The sequence below is a fragment of the Arachis ipaensis genome, chromosome B7 (genome assembly GCF_059453495.1).
Source record: "Arachis ipaensis isolate K30076 ecotype BB chromosome B7, ASM5945349v1, whole genome shotgun sequence".
Classification (NCBI taxonomy): Eukaryota; Viridiplantae; Streptophyta; class Magnoliopsida; order Fabales; family Fabaceae; genus Arachis; species Arachis ipaensis.
In genome coordinates, this window is record NC_142442.1 from 140,282,019 (window position 1) to 140,294,837 (window position 12,819).

The following is a 12,819-nucleotide window of genomic DNA, read 5'->3' on the forward strand; positions in this document are numbered from 1 at the left end:
TGAACAACCTAGAAGAGTGCTTGGCTCATACACTGCTCCTACTACAGATCTTTATGGAAAAAGCATTGTGGTGCCTCCTATAGCTACAAACAACTTTGAACTGAAGCCACAACTAGTCACTTTGGTGCAACAAAACTGTCAATATCATGGACTCCCTCCGAAAGATCCCAAATTCCCAATCAGTTTATCTCTAATTTTCTGCAGATTTGTGATACTGTGAAAACTAATGGGGTGAATCCTAAGGTGTACAAACTCATGCTCTTCCCATTCGCCTTGAAGGACAGAGCAAAGCTGTGACTAGATTCTCAACCCAAGGAGAGTTTGGATACTCGGGACAAGGTTGTTACTGGGTTTCTTACTAAATTTTTCCCACCAAAGAAGCTGACTAAGCTTAGGGTGGAGGTTCAGACCTTTAGGCAGAAGAATGGTGAGACTCTTTATGAAGCTTGGGAGAGATACAAGCTACTCACTAGGCAATGCCCTCCGGACATATTTTCCAAATGGACCCAACTAGATATCTTTTATGAAGGCTTAGGTGAAATGTCCAAGATGTACTTAGATAATTCTGCAGGTGGTTTATTGCACATGAAGAAGACACCGGAGGAGACTATTGAGCTTATTGAATTGGTTGCTAGCAATCAATATTTATATTCATCTAACAGGAATCCTGTTAACTCTGAAGCTCCTCAGAGGAAAGGTGTCTTAGAAGTGGAAGTTGTTAATGCTCTTCTTGCTCAGAATAAGCTTTTGTCTCAGCAAATAAGTTTAATTACTCAACAGTTGAGTGGGATGCAAGTTTCAGCTATCAATACTCAGAATGCACCTCAAGAGGTCCCTTATGACATGAAGGTAATTTTGTACAAAATGATAATTATGATTATGCTCAATCCTCTTCTAAACAGGTCAATTACATGGGGAGTGCTCCTAGAAATCCCAATAATGATCCCTATTCTAAGACCTACAATCAGAGGTGGAGAAATCACCCAAATTTTGGGTGGAGAGAGCAACCTCAAAAGCCACAAAATTTTAATAATAATTTTCAGGGTGGTTTTCAACAGAATAATTTTAACAACCACCAGTTTCAGTCATCTCAACAAGCAACTTCTCAGCCCCATCAGAAATAATTTGGAAGCAATATTGGCAAGTTTTAGACAGGAAACCAGAGCATCAATCAAGAACTTGGAGATTCAGATAGGTCAATTAGCCACAAAAGTTAATGAAATTGATCAGAAGACCACTAATAGCCTTCCTGGTAACACAATTCCAAATCTAAGAGAGGAATGCAAGGCTATCACCTTGATAAGTGGACAAGTGGCAAGTACGGAAGCACAAGTTAATGAGGAGCCAGTTGAAAAAGAAGCTCCAGAGGAGAAGAAGGAAGAAGTAGAGCACGTCCCTCCAAAGTGTGTGAACAACCCATTCCCTGACTCTCTTGACATTTATCCTACATTGCCAAAGACTCTTGAGTAAAAGCCTAAAATGCCATATCCTTAGAGACTTCAAAAGGAGACCAAGGACAAGCAGTTTTCGAAGTTCTTGGAAGTCTTCAGAAAGTTGCAAATCAATATTCCTTTTACTGAGGTTTTGGAGCAAATGCCTCTCTGTGATGAAGGAGTTGTTGTCAATGAAGAAGCCTTTAAAGGGATATGAGATAGTGGTCCTAACTAAGGAATGTAGTGCCATCATTCAGAATAACTTGCCAGGGAAGATGCCAGATCTAGGGAGCTTTCAAATTCCATGCACCATTGGGAGCACAACCTTTGAGAAAGCGTTATGTGATCTGGGAGCAAGAATCAATTTAATGCCCTTGTCTGTGATGAAGAAGTTGAAAATCCAAGAGGCACAACCCACAAGAATAGTATTACAGATGGCAGACAAATCTATAAAGCCTGCATATGGATTAGTGGAGAATATCTTAGTCAAAGTGGGTAAGTTCTTCCTCCCAGCAGATTTTGTGATTCTTGACACAGGGGAGGATGAGAATGCCACTATAATTCTAGGAAGACCATTCCTAGCCACTGGAAGAGCTCTGATTGATGTGGAAGAAGGTGAATTACTGCTTAGAGTGCATAATGAGTAACTGGTCTTTCATGTCTTCAAAGATATACATTCAGCAGGTGAAGAAGAGAGGTGCATGCAGACTGAGCTTATTAATCCAAACCTTCAAGAACCCCCTGATGATGCACAGTAGAATTTGTAGCTCAAACATCCTTTGGTAACAATCAATAAAATTTCTCGTGACATCAAACCTAAGTTTGGTGTCGGAAATGCATCATCCACCAAGGCGGAGGTTTCCAAAAAGAAGAAAGTACCCAGGGGATGAAGAAACAAAAAAATTTCCACTGAAGACTTCTCTCCAAGAATGAAGGTGGTATTCACTACATGTCCAATCCTGCCTCATACAGTGAACAGGATCCTGTCTCTTGAGCAAATAGAGTTGATCAATGGGAGCACAGGAAAGAAGTTCACAGTGGGGGGGAAGAGCTGAGCCCCTATGATCCTCCTCCTTAGAGGAGCTGACCGTCAAGCTAGAGACGGTAAAGAAGCGCTTGTCGAGAGGCAACCCGATAATTTCGTATCCTTAGTTATTTTTTCGTTGCATTAGTTTTATTATCTATTAGATTTTTATTTAGTTTTTACTGTTTTTTCTTTGTTTTATGTGTGTTTGATCATGCAGAATTTTTTAGAACAGGAATCAGACACTTAGAAAAATTTTTGCCCACTCTGGAGAAGGTTGATTCGGTCAGGTTGACGCTGAACTTGGGATTTCCAAGTTCGGTGTCGTGCATGTGTATAAAAAGAAAATTTGATTCTGGAAGGTCCACGCTGAACTTGGGATTCCCAAGTTCAGCGTGGAAAGCGACGTAGAAGTGTGCGTACAAATTGGGTGTGAGGCTCTGGAAGGCCCACGCCAAACTTGGAAAATCCCAAATTCAGTGTGGAGAACGACGTAACATAGCGCGCAATTGAGCCCATAACCCATGTTGAACTTGAAAAATCCCAAATTCAGCGTGGGATGCGTGAAAAAAAAATAGTAGGGATGACGCCGAACTTGGGCGTCGGCGCCAGGAGGAGCGACACACAAGGTTTCAGCTACGCCGAACTTGCTAGCATCCATGTTTGGCGCTGGCTTCTAATTTTTGGCCTATAATGAAAACAAATCCACCCCACTAATTACCAAGATACACTCCTGAACCCTCCCATATATATATATATATATATATATATATATATATATATATATATATATATATTTCTGTTACTACTCCCCTTTTATATACGTATATATACATTATCCCCCTTATATATATATAGCATTTCTTAGGGATTTTCCCTTAGTCGGAATAGTCTACTTCATTTCATCTGGATGACTGAGGTGATGAAGTAGGATCAACCCGCTTGACTGCCCTTCTTCAGGCACAACCATACCTTCTTTTCGTTGGGCGGCCGACTTACCTACAGATCTATGACCTGGATACTGAACAACGCTCTGCTCACCCTGATTACAATTATGTGTCAGAATTGAGAAAAGCTATGCAATGAACCGCGGCGAACCCTCAGACGACCTATCTAAGATTAGGGGGGAGATCCCCCAGGTTATTCGATTTAAGCTTAAAAGAAGGTTGTAGCAGATACTAGTTTTTTACTTTTTTAGTCTATATCCGCAATATAATTATGTTACTACTCCCCTTTTATATACGTATATATACATTATCCCCCCTCTATATATATTATACCCCCTCCCAGTCTATATATTTATTACTATATATTTATCTACGTATATAACCCATTTCCCATATATATATATATATATATATATATATATATATATATATATATTTGGAAGCGTTTCTGATGAGTCATTTTACTGTGCTGGAAGTTCAGTATGTTATATCTGTGAACCATTGAGACTTAATATAAAATAGACAAGGGGTGAGATAAAAAGAAAGAGGGATAATGTGATAGTGAACCAAAGTAGTGAAAGAGCCTAGCATCGGAAAAAACACAAATATCTAACACAAGAATAATATGGAAGCACTCACAACACAATATGGCAGCAACTATAATAAACAAATATAGCAAGTAAAGCAATAACAAGAACACACCGAGAATTTAATGTGGAAAACCCCCTCAATGTGAGAGGTAAAAATCATGGGTCGTCCAGACCAATGAAATAGCTCCACTATAATCAAATGAGGTACAAGAGAGTCTGAAACAAAGCACAAAAATATGCATATAACCAGCCAAAATATCAAAGCACCAAAGCTCATAAATGAGAAGCAAGAAGATGAAATATACCTAAAAAAACAAAGCTGATGTCGAAGCCAATTTATCCCTCTGCAGACCTCCAATTAAAATCTCCGTTGTTCATAATAAAGAACAAGTTGTGAAGAATCTACAGTCCAAATTTTACGTCGATCCAACGGTAAAATAATGAGAAACTACCATTCCAAGATTGCTGCTCTGTGTAAAAATGGAAAACCTAATTTCTCTCTTGCGAAGCCAATTTCTCTCACTGCGAATCTCCAATCAACATTTCCACCGACCAGAATGAAAAACAAGATGATAGAAACATGCAGTTTAAATTTCAAATCGATCCAACTGTGAACAAATGAGAAACTGCTATTTGAAATTTACTGCTTTGGGTAAAATAGGAATTCTGTTTTCCCTTCTCTTTCTCTTTGGTGGCTACACTCTTTTTCTCAAATGACCCCAAAATCTGAATTAGGGTTATGGCACAATGGGTGCAAAGAGACACCCTCAAAATGTTGGGCTTGGGCCTCACAAAGGAGAGAAAAAAACCCAACAAATCTCCCCCTTCTCGACTAGGTGGAGGCCCTCGCCATTCCGGCGATCAAACAACATGTTTCAAACTTTTCTATTGACAATGTTTTTGTCATCATATCAGCACCATTGTCATCAGTGTGAACTTTCTCAAACTTCAACAACTTGGAATCTAACACATCCCGTATCCAGTGATACCTAACATCAATGTGTTTAGATCTTGGATGAAAAGTAGAATTCCTGGCAAGATGAATAGCACTTTGGCTATCACACAATAACACATAACGGTCTTACTTGAAACCAAGTGCTGCAAGAAACTTCTTCATCCACAATAACTCTTTACATGCTTCAGTTGCTGCAATAAACTCTGCCTCTGTGGTAGAAAGTGCAACACACTTTTGTAGCCTTGACTGCCATGAAATAGCTCCCCCTGCAAACTTGACCAAATAACCTGAAGTAGACTTTCGAGAATCAATATCTCCTGCCATGTCTGCATCAGTAAAGCCAACTAGCAAAGGTTTCTCACCACCAAAACTCAATGTTCTTTACTTGGATTAGAGAGAAAACGACTCACAGTACCAACCGCATGAGCAATGTCTGGTCTAGTACACACCATAGCATACATCAAGCTTTCAACAGTTGAGGCATAAGAAATTTCATCCATTGCTTGTTTCTCCTCATCAGTGGTTGGACACTGTTTGGTACTCAACTTAAAATGAGGAGCAAAAGAACTAGCAACACATTTGGCATCATTCATGCCAAATCTTTGAAGCACCTTCTTTATGTACTTCTCATGTGACAAATAAAGCTTCTTGGAATCTCTATAACGAGTAATAGTCATGCCCAAAATCTGTTTGGCAGGACCCAAGTCCTTCATAGCAAAGAACTTGCTCAACTGTTTCTTCAACTCATTAATCCTCAAAGCATTCTTGCTCACAATCAAAATATCCTCCACATAAAACAAAAGAATGATAAAATCATCATAAGAAAATTTTTGCACAAATACACAATAATCTGAAGTTGTCTTATGGTAACCATGCTTCCCCATAACAGATTCAAACTTCTTGTACCACTATCTTGGAGCTTGCTTTAACCCATAAAGACTCTTCTTAAGCTTGCACACAAAATCTTCCATTCCTTTAACAGTAAAGCCCTCCGGTTGCTCCATGTAGATCTCCTTATCTAAATCACCATGAAGAAAAGCTATCTTCACATCCATTTGCTCAATCTCCAAATCAAGAGACGCTGCTAATCCAAGTACAGCACGAATGGATGACATCCTCACAACAGGAGAAAAGATCTCCTCATAATCAACACCTTTTCTCTGGCTAAAACCTCTAACAACCAATGTAGCCTTATACCGAGGCTTAGAATTGTGTTCTTCATTCTTGATTCTGAATACCCATTTGTTATTCAAAACTCGCATACCTTTCGGTAGCTTCACCAACTCGTAGGTATCATTCTCAAACAATGACTTCAATTCTTCTTGCATAGCTTCAAGCCATTGAGCTTTACTTTCATCTTCAACAGCCTCTCCAAAGCATTCAGGTTCTCCCCCATCAGTCAACAAAACAAACTCATGTGGAGAATACCTTGACGAAGGCTTCCTCTCTCTTGTAGACCTTCTGAGTGCATTTGTAGGAATTTTCAAAGCTGGTTGTTCATCTTGATCATCATCACCAACTTCATCAAGTATCGGATCAACTATTCCATCTTCACATGCACATGTATCATGCTCATTATTTTGAGCTTCAACTCTACCATCTTCTACCATAGGCATAGAGGGAGTAATATCAAAGTCAGAAAAATCATCACTAGGCTGAACCATTGGCTTCTTTGCATTATCAATATATCCTTCAATGTTTGGTCTTCAACAAAGACAACATCTCTACTCTGAATCACCTTCTTGCTAACAGGATCATAAAACCTGTAACCAAACTCATCTATGCCATAGCCAATAAAAATACATTGCCTAGTCTTTACATCAAGCTTAGATCTCTCATCTTTGGGAATATGAACAAAAGCTTTACATCCAAAGACTCTTAAATGATCATAAGAAACATCTTTACCTGACCATACTTTCTCTGGCACTTCAAATTGCATGGGAACACATGGTGTCTGGTTCAAGACATGAACAACAGTGCTCAAAGCTTCACCCCAAAAGGATTTTACCAATCCAGACTGTGAGAATAAGCACCTAACTCTTTCAACCAGTGTTCTGTTCATCCTTTCAGCCAAGCCATTCAACTGAGGAGTCTTCGGAGGAGTCTTCTGATGTCTTATACCATGCTCTTTACAATAAGCATCAAATAGACCTGAGTACTCACCACCATTATCAGTACGAATGCATTTCAACTTCTTTCCAGTTTCTCTTTCAACAGAAGCTTGAAATTGCTTGAACACATTCAAAACTTGATATTTGGTCTTCAAAGTGTAAACCCATAATTTCCTAGAATGATCATCAATAAAGGTTACAAAATAGATAGACCCTCTAAGTGTTATTGTCTTCATCGGCCCACATACATCAGAATGCACCAAGTCAAGTATCTCTGGCTTTCTTGAAGGTGGATGGCTCTTAAAATAAACCCTGTTTTGTTTTCCAGCAAAACAATGGTTGCACTTTTGCAAAGCAACATTGCAACCAGATAAAAGATTCCTCTTGGATAACATATTCATGCCCTTCTCACTCATATGACATAATCTCTTATGCCATAAATCAGTTTCATCAACAAACTCAACAGCATTAACAACATCTTTCACAATCTTTGCTTGAGTTAAATAAAGAGTAAAGTGTCGAGTACCTCTAGCAACAACCATGGAACCCTTGGTGAGCTTCCAATTATCACGGGAGAATGAGCTATCCAAGTCTTCATCACACAACTTACCAACAGAAAGTAAGTTCAACTGAATATCTAGAACATGCTTCACATGCTTCAAAGTCAACTTAGTACTATTGGAGGTTTCTAAGCAAACCCGTCCAACACCAGCACATTTTGCAACGCCTTGATGAGTCATTTTCACATCACCAAAATCAGCAGGAGTATAAGAGGTAAACAAATTCCTCCTAGATGTAACATAAATAGAAGTACCACTATCAATCACCCAACTAGTGCTATTTTCAACAAGGTTAACATATTCAAACTCCTCAACAATAAGAAAATCATCATGAGTTACATTAACTTTGTCTTCTTTGCTACTATCGTCTTTATTTGTAACCCAACTAGTGCATGATGGACTGGTAACCTGTTCGTCCGTTGTGGAGTGAGGAGGTGTTTAAAATGTCCATAATGTCCCGTACCATCACACGCATTATATTCAACACTATATATTAAATAAATAAATAAATATATTATAATAAAAGCTATAAAAAATTCAGAGAATATCACATCTTCACATACACCAACTTCCTCCTTCTCATAACTCACCATACCTAATCCCAATAAATCTGACAAGGAGCTCTTCCTCAAATGGAGGTGTGGCAAATGCTACTTGTTGAACAGATCGGCAAGCTCCAAGAATGGCTGCGGCTATCTATTATTTTGATTTTGGGGATGATGGTTGTGCTGAATCTTTTGGGCACCCAAGTCTGAAAATTAATAATGTTTGGTTGAGGATCTCTCTCCTACTCTTTTCTTCAAATACATAAAAATTAATTCCCGTAATCCCACACAACAACAACAACAAAGCCACCACCATATTCTCTTTTCTCATCTTCACCCCAGAATTTAAGTATTAGTACCTACATCACGCTATCTGATTCTGGAAAATAGAGGAACAACGGTTTTCTTCCAAAGATTTTTCAGCAGAGGCAAAAGAGATATTGAGAGCCTCAAGAAGGAGCTCTTTGACACAATTGAATCCCTTGACAAAATCAAACAATCAAACAATACTAACGGACATTAGCAATCTAACAACCACCAATGCGCATCTAAGCAGTAGCACGACGGCCAGACAGTCTCCGATCACAAAATTCCTCTTCTTGAACAGGGATGAACCAGCTGACTATTCAACAATTTTTAAGCTGTTCTTTACTGTAATTTACGTTTACATTTCAAGGGTCACTTGGGTCATTTCATGCTCACTCCAAGACAAACGAAAACTTGAAACATGATAATACCTGGCATACTAAACTTTAGAAAAATACCCTGGAGCACTTGAAACGTTTCCTATATATTTATATACATCTACGTTCCCCCCTTATATATATATATATATATATATATATATATATATATATATATATATATATATATATAATTTTTAGCTCTCTTGCCCTTTTATTATTTTCGGCATCTTTTGCATTAATATTTATTTTTATCCCTCCATATGTTTTTTTATGTCTCTCCGTTTTCAGTTCTTTTTTGCTTGAGAACAAGCAAACTTTTAAGTTTGGTGTTGTCGCGTCACTTGTGGATTTTCTGTTTATTTAAATGGCACCAAAGGGAGACGAATCATCTTCACGAAGGAGCACATCCTGAAGAATGAAACGGCCACTAGGATAACTGAGGTGGTTGAGTTCCTTTCATTCTATATTCCCTCCCGTTCTTACTATGTTATGTTCTTGTTTTCTGCTGTTTTGTCTTAGTTATTGCATGATCCTTTGTTATTTCAATTTCTAGGTTCTAGTTTAATTTGCTATTTTTATTCTGTTATTTATTTTTAATTCCGAAAAGTGTCTCATGTATTGCTCACTGAGCTTGAATTCAAAAGAAAAAGAAAAGATGTATTGCATGAGAAATAGAGTTTATATTAAAGAGTAGTCTTATTTACTTAAATGTGGTGGTATTAGCTGTGATTTTGAATGCATGATATGAACAGTGCATATTTGAATTTGAATCAAGGGATGTTGATGTATAAGAAACAGGAATTTAGAGAACTATTATGAATTTTCTAAAATTAGTGAAAGCTTAATCCCTGAAGCAAAAGAAACAGCAAAAGAAAAATAAGAGCAAGGTCCAAGGCTCTGAGCATCAATGATTAGGGATGTCAGATATGATTAAAATCTCAAAGAGTTGTTTCTCTAGTCATATGCTTGTGGTGTTCTTGTGTCAAGTAATCCTTGAGACAGAACATTTAGAGTCGAGATCAAATGCATTTAGCAGAGTATGCTAAAGGCTTTGAGCACCACTGTCTGAGAGTAACTGAAAGAAAAAATCAGAACTTAAAGAAAGTTTCACAATCAAGTGCTTGTGGTATTTCTGTGTCAACTGAAGCTTGAGATAAAACATTTAAAATCACGGCTAGGCTCAAGGTGCAAAACACCAAAGAAAAGAGAAGTCAAGGAAGTCGTTGTGTTCAAGGATTAAACTGAAGAATAAAGGTCAGAGAATTCATAATATAATTCGTATTCTAATTCCGAACAACAGTGACAGTCCTCTGATTCAAAGGAGAGTGAGATGCCAAAACTGTTTAGAATTGCAATAGATAAACCCCACTTTAAGGAGAGACATGAGCATAATTGAACTCTCGCTTCTCATGCAAATTCACATCTTGGTCATGTACTAATTTTGGTTGCTTGAGGACAAGCAACAATTCAAGTTTGGTGTTATGATGCGTGAGCAACTTCTCTGTTTTTTTCTTGTGAATTTGCACTTGAATTGCTAAGTTTAATCAGAATCTAATACATTTCGGCCACTATGAATGTTACTTTGAGTTGTGTGCAATTCTGTTTATTTCAGATTGTATATTGGATGAATTTCACGGAGTTTAAGCCAAGGCTAGAGAATGGAGAGAATGAAGAATTGATGATGTCCACTCCACGCTGAACTTGAAAATTTTTCAAGTTCAGCGCCAGCACCAACCCTCCAGGGAAATCCATTTCGGCCTTGTCAACGCTGAACTTGGGATTTTCCAAGTTCAGCATGGAGTCCACCAAGCTAAACTCATCTTCCAATTATCATTATTGTTTGCAGGTATTTGTCTTCCTATTATACTATCTTTTTTCTCGTTATTTGTCCACACAAAAAAACTACACCACATCCTCCCATCTGTCTGCCATTTCAACAACAACAAAGAAACAAAATATTATAAGAATACTCAAGAGGAATTGCAGTTCAATAACAAATTGAAGAAGATAATGCATAACAGAAAAATTATACAGCAAAGAATTTACATTCTATCGGGATTTGCATATGCTCCAGACCATCGAAGCAGATGATGCATTTCACAGCCATACCAATCTGAAATCTTTCTCAATTTATCACGATTAGGATTTCTCGCATAGACGCTATGGGAACGACCTCGTAGAGCTCGCAGAAACTTGGCTGTTTGAACCCATCATCTTCCCACCAAGATCAAAGATGGGGATGCAATTTAGGCTTTTAAGCTTGTTTTCAAAGGGTTTATTTGGGTCATTTTAACTTTTGCCACATCATGTATCCATCATCGTTCCACTTTGGCAATCTGAAACTCAAGTGACAACATAACTTGGTAACTTAACGTGTCACATCAGCGCTCTGTTAACGGAGATCACTACAGGGACAAACGTGAGTCACGATTTAATATTTGGGATCTCAATTGGGTAATTAAAATTTCGGGGTTAGAATTAAGGTCGACGTGAAATTTTAGGGGTCAAAATGAGTTTTAACTATATATATATATATATATATATATAGAGAGAGAGAGAGAGAGAGAGAGAGAGAGAGAGAGAGAGAGAGAGAGAGAGAGAGAGAGAGAGAGAGAGAGAGAGAGAGAGAGAGAGAGAGAGACTATTTTTAAATAACAAAAAAAAATTAATTATTTTTATTTGTGCAACATACTTAACACTTAATTAAATGTAAAAATATATACATTATTTTTTTTAAGTTTTAGATAATGAATGTTAAAATTAATTATTAATAAAAATTTCACATTAAAATAATAACTAAAAGATTATTATTTGATTTTTTTATCTACGAAGACTTTAATCTTCTTAGTCGATGGAGACTTTTGTCTCTTACGACTTTTTTGTAAAACTAGTTTGATTTTATAAATCTTTTAGTGTCATGATCTATAATATCAAAATAAAATTGACACAATTTTAAAAATTTATATTTTTGTAATATTATTACGGACAAAAATATTAGTCTATATATAATTTTGACACAAATAAAAAATATTATAAACAAAATTAAAATATTATAAATATTTTTAAAAAATTACAAATATTAATAAAAAAGATTTATCTCTTTCTTTACGAACGTGGGAAACGATACACTTAATTGTTTTTTATTTATTTAATGAAAAACGATTCTTTAAATTTTACTATAACCCTACATGACAGATCCATATAATTTCAAAGCATACTTTTTCCTCTAAATAAAATTGTTAATTGCACCTTGAGGAATGGAAATTGGAAAGAGAAAGGATGTTGCATTTCGTAAATATGACACAGCATGTTTGGGGTCATAGTGTAAGAACAAAATATTTCACCAACAGTTAAAAAGATAAGTTGGACAAGATAAGTTGGATATGGAGGTGGAAAAAAGTTAGACGATCTGTCTTGATCTGGTCTATTATAAAAGCTATATAATTTTAGACTCTTTTAAAAGTTTAATATGTTAATAGGTCAAACTCAAATTTTTTAATTAGTTTTATTGGTCTGTTAGGCTTACCTGAACAAATTAAAAAATAATTAAATATATAAATAATTTTTTATTATTAATAAAATTATGAGATATTTTAAATTTATTATATTTTATTATAAATATTTTTTGTATATTTTAAATATTTTAAAAGATTAAAAATACTTATAAATATTAAATATGACATATTATATATAAATATTTTTATTAAAAAATAAATTTTTTAAATAATATTTTTATTTTTGTAAAAAAAATTATCAAACCTTTTAACAAGTTTTAAGTTAGAACAGGCTGAATAACAAGTCAAGTCTAATACTTTATAAAGAGTTTATAACAAATTATAGACCAGACTCAAACCAATTAACTACATGAAATAAAGCCTCGCCTTGCCCGCCTTGTTTCCAATCCTAGTAGGACCACCGCAAAACTCTCCCTTTTTTTTTATTTAAATTTTTAATTTAATTTTAAAGAT

General features: G+C 36.2%; 1 non-coding gene across 1 annotated transcript; it reads right to left on the minus strand.

Moving 5' to 3' along the window:
• Positions 1 to 387: 387 nt before the first annotated feature.
• Positions 388 to 496, minus strand: LOC148554339 (small nucleolar RNA R71). Its single transcript, XR_015893095.1, has one exon. It is a non-coding gene; the product is annotated as a small nucleolar RNA R71 (small nucleolar RNA).
• Positions 497 to 12,819: the final 12,323 nt, after the last annotated feature.